Source organism: Panulirus ornatus, chromosome 41, assembly GCF_036320965.1.
Source record: "Panulirus ornatus isolate Po-2019 chromosome 41, ASM3632096v1, whole genome shotgun sequence".
NCBI lineage: Eukaryota > Metazoa > Arthropoda > Malacostraca > Decapoda > Palinuridae > Panulirus > Panulirus ornatus.
Window position 1 is genome coordinate 21,368,860 of NC_092264.1, and position 8,748 is coordinate 21,377,607.

Genomic DNA, 8,748 nt, shown 5'->3' on the forward strand with positions numbered 1-8,748 from the left:
GCATTTTCAGGCCCCGATTACTCAAAATCTTTTTCACTCCATCTTTCCACCTCCAATTTGGTCTCCCACTTCTCCTCGTTCCCTCCACCTCCGACACATATATCCTCTTGGTCAATCTTTCCTCACTCATTCTCTCCATGTGCCCAAACCATTTCAAAACAACCTCTTCTGCTCTCTCAACCACGCTCTTTTTATTTCCACACATCTCTCTTACCCTTACATTACTTACTCGATCAAACCACATCACACCACATTTGTCCTCAAACATCTCATTTCCAGCACATCCACCCTCCTGCGCACAACTTGATCCATAGCCCACGCCTCGCAGCCATACAACATTGTTGGAACCACTATTCCTTCAAACATACCCATTTTTGCTTTCCGAGATAATGTTCTCGACTTCCACACATTCTTCAAGGCTCCCAGGATTTTCGCCTCCTCCCCCACTCTATGATGCACTTTTGCTTCCATGGTTCCATCTGCTGCCAGATCCACTCCCAGATATCTAAAACACTTTACTTCCTCCAGTTTTTCTCCATTCAAACTTACCACCCAATTGACTTGACCCTCAACCCTACTGTACCTAATAACCTTGCTCTTATTCACATTTACTCATAACTTTCTTCTTTCACACACTGTACCAAACTCAGTCACCAGCTTCTGCAGTTTCTCACATGAATCAGCCACCTGTGCTGTATCATCAGCGAACAACAACTGACTCACTTCCCAAGCTCTCTCATCCACAACAGACTTCATACTTGCCCCTCTTTCCAAAACTCTTGCATTCACCTCCCTAACAACCGCATCCATAAACAAATTAAAAAACCATGGAGACATCAAACACCCCTGCCGCAAACCTACATTCACTGAGAACCAATCACTTTCCTCTCTTCCTACACATACACATGCCTTACATCCTGGATAACAACTTTTCACTGCTTCTAACAACTTGCCTCCCACACCATATATTCTTAGTACCTTCCACAGAGCATCTCTATCAACTCTATCATATGCCTTCTAGAGATCCATAAATGCTATATACAAATCCATTTGCTTTTCTAAGTATTTCTCACATACATTCTTCAAAGCAAACACCTGATCCACACATCCTCTACCACTTATGAAACCACACTGCTCTTCCCCAATCTGATGCTCTGTACATGCCTTCACCCTCTCAATCAATACCCTCCCATATAATTTACCAGGAATACTCAACAAACTTATACCTCTGTAATTTGAGCACTCACCCTTATCCCCTTTGCTTTTGTACAATGGCACTATGCAAGCATTCTGCCAATCCTCAGGCACCTCACCATGAATCATACATACATTAAATATCCTTACCAACCAGTCAACAATACAGTCACCCCCTTTTTTAATAAATGCCACTGCAATACCATCCAAACCTGCTGCCTTGCCGGCTTTCATCTTCCGCAAAGCTTTTACTACCTCTTCTCTGTTTACCAAATCATTTTCCCTAACCCTCTCACTTTGCACATCACCTCGACCAAAACACCCTATATCTGCCACTCTATCATCAAACACATTCAACAAACCTTCAAAATACTCACTCCATCTCCTTCTCACATCACCACTTCTTGTTATCACCTCCCCTTTGCCCCCTTCACTGAAGTTCCCATTTGCTCCCTTGTCTTACGCACTTTATTTACCTCCTTCCAAAACATCTTTTTATTCTCCCTAAAATTTAATGATACTCTCTCACCCTAACTCTCATTTGCCCTCTTTTTCACCTCTTGCAAATTTCTCTTGACCTCCTGCCTCTTTCTTTTATACATCTACCACTCATTTGCAATTTTTCCCTGCAAAAATCATCCAAATGCCTCTCTCTTCTCTTTCACTAGTAATCTTACTTCTTCATCCCACCACTCACTACCCTTTCTAATCAATCCACCTCCCACGCTTCTCATGCCACAAGCATCTTTTGCACAAGCCATCACTGCTTCCCTAAATACATCCCATTCCTCCCCCACTCCCCTTACCTCCTTTGTTCTCACCTTTTTCCATTCTGTACTCAGTCTTTCCTGGTACTTCCTCACACAAGTCTCCTTCCCAAGCTCACTTACTCTCACCACCCTCTTCACCCCAACATTCTCACTTCTTTTCTGAAAACCTCTACAACTCTTCACCTTCGCTTCCAGAAGATAATGATCAGACATCCCTCCAGTTGCACCTCTCAGCACATTAACATCCAAGAGTCTCTCTTTTGCTCGCCTATCAATTAACACGTAATCCAATAACGCTCTCTGGCCATCTCTCCTACTTACATATGTATATCTATGTATATCTCTCTTTTTAAACCAGGTATTCCCAATCACCAGTCCTTTTTCAGCACATAAATCTACAAGCTCTTCACCATTTCCATTTACAACACTGAACACCCCATGTATCCCAATTATTCCCTTAACTGCCACATTACTCACCTTTGAATTCAAATCACCCATCACTATAACCCGGTCTCGTGCATCAAAACTACTAACACATTCATTCAGCTGCTCCCAAAACACTTGCCTCTCATGATCTTTCTTCTCATGCCCAGGTGCATATGCACCAATAATCACCCATCTCTCTCCATCAACTTTCAGTTTTACCCATATCAATCTAGAGTTTACTTTCTTACACTCTATCATTTCCTCCCACCACACACACAGACATATACACATATATATATATACAAATGTACATAATTCATACTATCTGCCTTTATTCATTCCTGTCACCACCCCGCCACACACGAAATGACAACCCCTTCCCCCCGCATGTGCACGAGGTAGCGCTAGGAAAAGACAACAAAGACCACATTCGTTCACAGCTCTCTAGCTGTCGTTTATAATGCACCGAAACCATGGCTCCCTTACCACATCCAGGCCCCACACAACTTTCCATGGTTTACCCCAGACGCTTCACATGCCCTGGTTCAATCCAATGACAGCATGTCGACCCCAGTATAGTACATTGTTCCCATTCAGTCTATTCCTTGCACACCTTTAACCCTCCTGCATGTTCAGGCCCGATCACTTAGAATCTTTTTCACTCCATCCTTCCACTTCCAATTTGGTCTCCCACTTCTTGTTCCCTCCACCTATGACACATATATCTTTTTTGTCAATCTTTCCTCACTCATTCCCTCCATGTGTCCAAACCATTTCAATACACCCTCTTCTGCCCTCTCAACTACACTCTTTTTATTACCACACCATCTCTCTTACCCTTTCATTACTTACTCGATCAAAGCACCTCACACCACATATTGTCCTCAAACATTTCATTTCCAACACATCCACCCTTCTCCAAACAACCCTATCTATAGCCCATGCCTCAACCATATAACCCTGTTTTAACTACTATTCCTTCAAACATACCCATTTTTGCTCTCGAGATAATGTTCTCACTTCCAGACATTCTTCAACGCTCCTAGAACCTTTGCCCCCTCCCCCACCCTGAGACTCACTTCCGCTTCCATGGTTCCATCCGCTGCCAAATCCACTCCCAGATTTCTAAAACACTTCACTTCCTCCAGTTTTTCTCCATTCAAACTTACTTCCCAATTGACTTGTCCCTTAACCCTACTAAACCTAATAACCATGCTCTTATTCACATTTACTCTCACTTTCTTTTTTCGCACACTTTACCAAACTCAATCACCTGAACCAGCCACCAGCGCTGTATCATCAGCAAACAACATTTGACTCACTTCCCAAGCTCTCTCATCCACAAAAGACTACATATTTGTCCCTCTCTCCAAAACTCTTGCATTTACCTCCCTAACAACCACATCCATATACAAATTAAAGTACCATGGAGACATTATGCACCACTGCCGCAGACCGACATTCACTGGGAACCAATCACTTTTCTCTCTTCCTACACGTACACATGCCTTACATCATCCTTGATAAAAACTTTTCACTGCTTCTAGCGACTTACCTCCCACACCAAATACTCTTAATACCTTCTAAAGAGCATCCCTATCATTTTTATCATATGCCTTCTCCAGATCCATAATTGCTACATACAAATCCATCTGTTTCTCTAAGTATTTCTCACATACATTCTTCAAAGCAAACACCTGATCCACACATCCTCTACCACTTCTGAAACAACGCTGCTCTTCCCCAATCTGGTGCTCTGTACATGCCTTCACCCTCTCAATCAATACCCTCCCATATGATCTCCCAAGAATGCTCAACGAAGCTTATACCTCTGTAGTTTGAAAACTCACTTTTATCCCCTTTGCCTTTGTACAATGGCACTATACATGCATTCCACTAACCCTCAGGGACTTCCCTATGAACCATACATACATTGAATATCCCATCAACCAGTCAACGATACAGTCACCCCCTTTTGAAATAAATTCCATTGCAATACCACCCAAACCCAACGCCTTGCTGGCTTTCATCTTCCCAAAAGCTTTCACTGCCTCTTCCTTATTTACCAAAACATTCTCCCAGACCCTCTCACTTTGCACACCACCTCGACCAAAACACCCTATATCTGCCACTCTGTCATCAAACACATTCAACAAACCTTCAAAATACTCACTTCATCTCCTTCTCACTTTACCACTACCTGTTATTATGTCCCCATTAGCCCCCTTCACCGATGTTCCAATTTGTTCTCTTGTCTCACGCACTTTATTTACTTCCTTCCAAAACGTCTTTTTATTCTCCCTAAAATTTTATGATCCTCTCTCACCCAAACTCTCATTTGCTCTCATTTTCACCTCTAGCACTTTTCTCCTGACCTCTTGCCTCTTTCTTTTATGCACCTCCCAGTCATTTCCACCACCTCCCTTCAAAAATTGTCCAAATGCCTCTCTCTTCTCTTTCACTAATAATCTTACTTCTTCATCCCACCACTTACTACCCTTTCTAATCTGCTCAACTCCCAGCTTTCTCATGCTACAGGCATCTTTTGCACAAGCCATCACTGCTTCCCTAAATATATCCTATTCCTCCCTCACTCCCTTTATGTCATTTGCTCTCACCTTTTTCCATTCTGCACTCAATCTCTCCTGGTACTTCCTCACACAAGTCTCCTTTCCAAGCTCACTTACTCTCACCACCCTCTTCGCCCCAACATTTTCCCTTTTCTGAAAACCTCTACAAATCATCACCTCGCCACCACAAGATAATGATCAGACATCCCTCCAGTTGCCCCTCTCAGCACATTAACATCCAAAAGTCTCTCTTTCAAGCACCTATCAATTAACACGTAATCCAATAAAGCTCTCTGGCTATCTCTCTTACTTACATACGTATGCTTATGTATATCTCTCTTTTTAAACCAGGTATTCCAAATCACCAGTCCTTTTTCAGCATGCAAATCAACAAGCTCTTCACCATTTCCATTTACAATACTGAACACCCCATGTACACCAATTATTCCCTAAACTGCCACATTACTCACCTTTGCATTCAAATCACCCATCACTATAACCCGGTGGCATGCATCAAAGCTGCTAATACACTCACTCAGCTGCTCCCAAAACTCTTGCCTCTCATGATCTTTCTTCTCATGACCAGGTGCATAGGCACCAATAATCACCCAGCTCTCTCCATCCACTTTCAGTTTTACCCATATCAATCTAGCTTACTTTCTAACACTATCACATACCCCTACAACACGTGCTTCAAGAGTAATGCTACTCCTTCCTTTGCTCTTGTCCTCTCACTAACCCCTGACTGTACTCCCAAGGCATTCCCAAACCACTCTTCCCCTTTACCCTTGAGCTTCATTTAACTCAAGAGCCAAAACATCCAGGTTCCTCCCCTCAAACATACTACCTAGCTCTCCTTTTTTCTCATCTTGATTACATCCACGCACATTCAGACACCCTAATCTGAGCCTTCAAGGAGGATGAGCACTCCTCATATGACTCCTTCTGCTTCCCGTTTTAGAAAGTTAAAATACTAGGAGGGGAAGGTTTCTAGCCCCCCTCCCGTCCCCCTCAGTCACCTTCTATGACATGCAGGGAATGCATGGGAAGTACTCTTTCCCCCTGTCCCCTATATATGAAATAAAAGTCAACCCTAATAAGGATGTAAAAAGTTTTTGAAAAATTTCTCATTATTCTATTTTCTTTTGTTTTTATCAGTCTTTATATTACTCACATCCAATTTCTAATTTCACCAATGTAAAGCTTGAAAATGTTGGTAGCTTTTGTTATATAACACTTATTGTGCTTGCTGAGCTTATTGAAAACATGAGTTGATTATATCAAATACTAAACCAAACAATTTACAGCCAATTTTTCTTTTTTTTGGTTTTAAGTGAAAGATCAACCAATTTTGCACAGAATGTTGTTGGTTAAAAAGAAAAGAAAAGAAAAAAAAAGAATCTGATGCTGAAAAATTTCTCTGGAAAAGCAGTACAGTACATATATTCTATGGCAGAAAGTCACAACCAACTCTGTCCATGGAAGGAAGTAATGTTATTAGTAAGTTAGTGAGGAAGGGTGTTAACAATCTCTCTATATGTCTATTGTACATGTTTGTTTATTTGTTTAACTCTTTGTTCTTTATCATCTTCTTGTTCTACATCAATTTCATCATATTCTTCCTTCCCTGTCCTATAAAATTTTGTCCACCCTTTTTTTTCATTTGTATCATTACAATGCCTTAAATAACCATAGTCTTAATCATATATTTCCAGTTGGCATTCATGTATTCCTTGTTTACAGTCTGCATATTTTGTTTCAGGTAAAATCTCTCTACTCACTGCATACCACATTTTACAATTTCTACATATGCTATGAAGAGACTTTACAATTTTTTGTATGAGCAATGTAAATTTTTTTTTCTATCTCTGTTCTATTTACCAAAGTGCTTTCGGAATCAATTTTTATCAAAACTCTTTGCAATAACCCTTTTGCTTATCATCACTTCAATTTTCAGCTTAACACCATATCTTACTTGTTGAGAGAAAGAGGGAACTTACCCACAATGAGATTTTGCAGAGCTATTAATTAGCAGTAGGTGCCTATTTTGCTTGTTTGGAGCAAGAGGCTCCTACATAAAACACATGCTTTACATTATAAGTTTAAGCTTCAAAATCATGCATGGACAGATAATTGTATAAGAAATGTGCCACTGGTCTTCAACTGCAAGTGGTAACACCACAAACGAAATTGTCATCTTTATTATGGCTGTATCATCATTAGCAGACGAAAAAAGAGTTCAGCATCACTGAGAATCTTCTCACTCCAAAGATGCCCATCTTACCCTACTCCTACATAATGTACACCCTTGAAGGTGCAGGAGCCTTATAAAAAAAAGTACCCTAAGGTTACATAATAATAAAGTTACGAGAAAACTTTTATTAAATATTCCTACCACTTTAGTAGATACAAAACTGATTTCATGAATCACTGTTATAAGTAAAAACACAGTATTCTAAACATATTCTTATCATTCTAAGGGTCATCTTCATGTCACTTAACACCCATTTGTTTCTGAAAACTGCTCTGGACGCTGAAAAGACAAAGTATATATGTGAGTATCTATAAACATCACTGCAATAAAAAATCAACAAATAAATCATCATTACTATCATCCTTATACCAAATTGTTGTTTCCTGTGTCAGAGGTAGCACCAGGAAACAGACAAAGAATAGCCCATTCACTCACATACACACATAATATATCTTTTCTTTCTTTCATAATATTCGCCATTTCCCACCTCAGCGAGGTAGCATTAAGAACAGAGGACTGGGCCTCTGAGGAAACATCCTCACCCAGCCCCCGTCTCTGTTCCTTCCTTTGGGAAAAAAAAAAAGAAAAAAGAAAAAGAGAGGGGAAGATTTCCAGCCCCCTGCTCCCTTCCCTTTTAGTCGCCTTCTACGACACGCAGGGAATACGTGGGAAGTATTCTTTCTCCCCTATCCCCAGGGATAACATAATATATATCATATTTATTATACTTATCTGCCATCTCCCTGTTAGCTAGGAAGAGCTAGGAAACAGACAAGGAATGGCCCAACCCACCCATATACACATATATATATATATGCATAAACCACCACACACGCACGCACATATACATACATATACATTTCACCATATACATACATATACATACACAGACATATACATATTCACGTGTACATATTCATACTTGCTGCCTTCATCCATTCCCGTTGCCACCTCACCACACACAAAATAGCATCCCCCCCTCATCTCCAGCGAGGCAGTGCCAGGAACAGATAAAAAAAGGCCACATTCATTCACACTCAGTCTCTACCTGTCATGGGTAATGCATCGTAACCACAGCTCCCCCTCCACATCCAGGCACCACAGACCTTTCCATAGTTTACCCCTGATGCTTCACATACCCTGGTTCAATTCAATGACAGCATGTCCACCCCGGAATACCACAGCATTACAATTTACTCTATTCCTTGCACGCCTTTCAACCTCCTGTATGTTCAGGCCCCGATCACTCAAAATCTTTTGCACTCCATCCTTTAACCTACAATTTGGTCTCCTGCTTCTCCTCCTTCCCTCCACCTCTTACATATATATCCTTTTTGTCAATCTTTCCTCACTCATTCTCTCCATGTGTCCAAACCATTTCAATACACCCTCTTCTGATCTCTCTCAACCAAAATCTTTTTATTACCACACATCTCTCTTACCCTTTCATTACTTACTTGATCAAACCACCTCACACCATATATTGTCCTCAAACATTTCACATACAACACATCCACCCTCCTCCGCACAACCC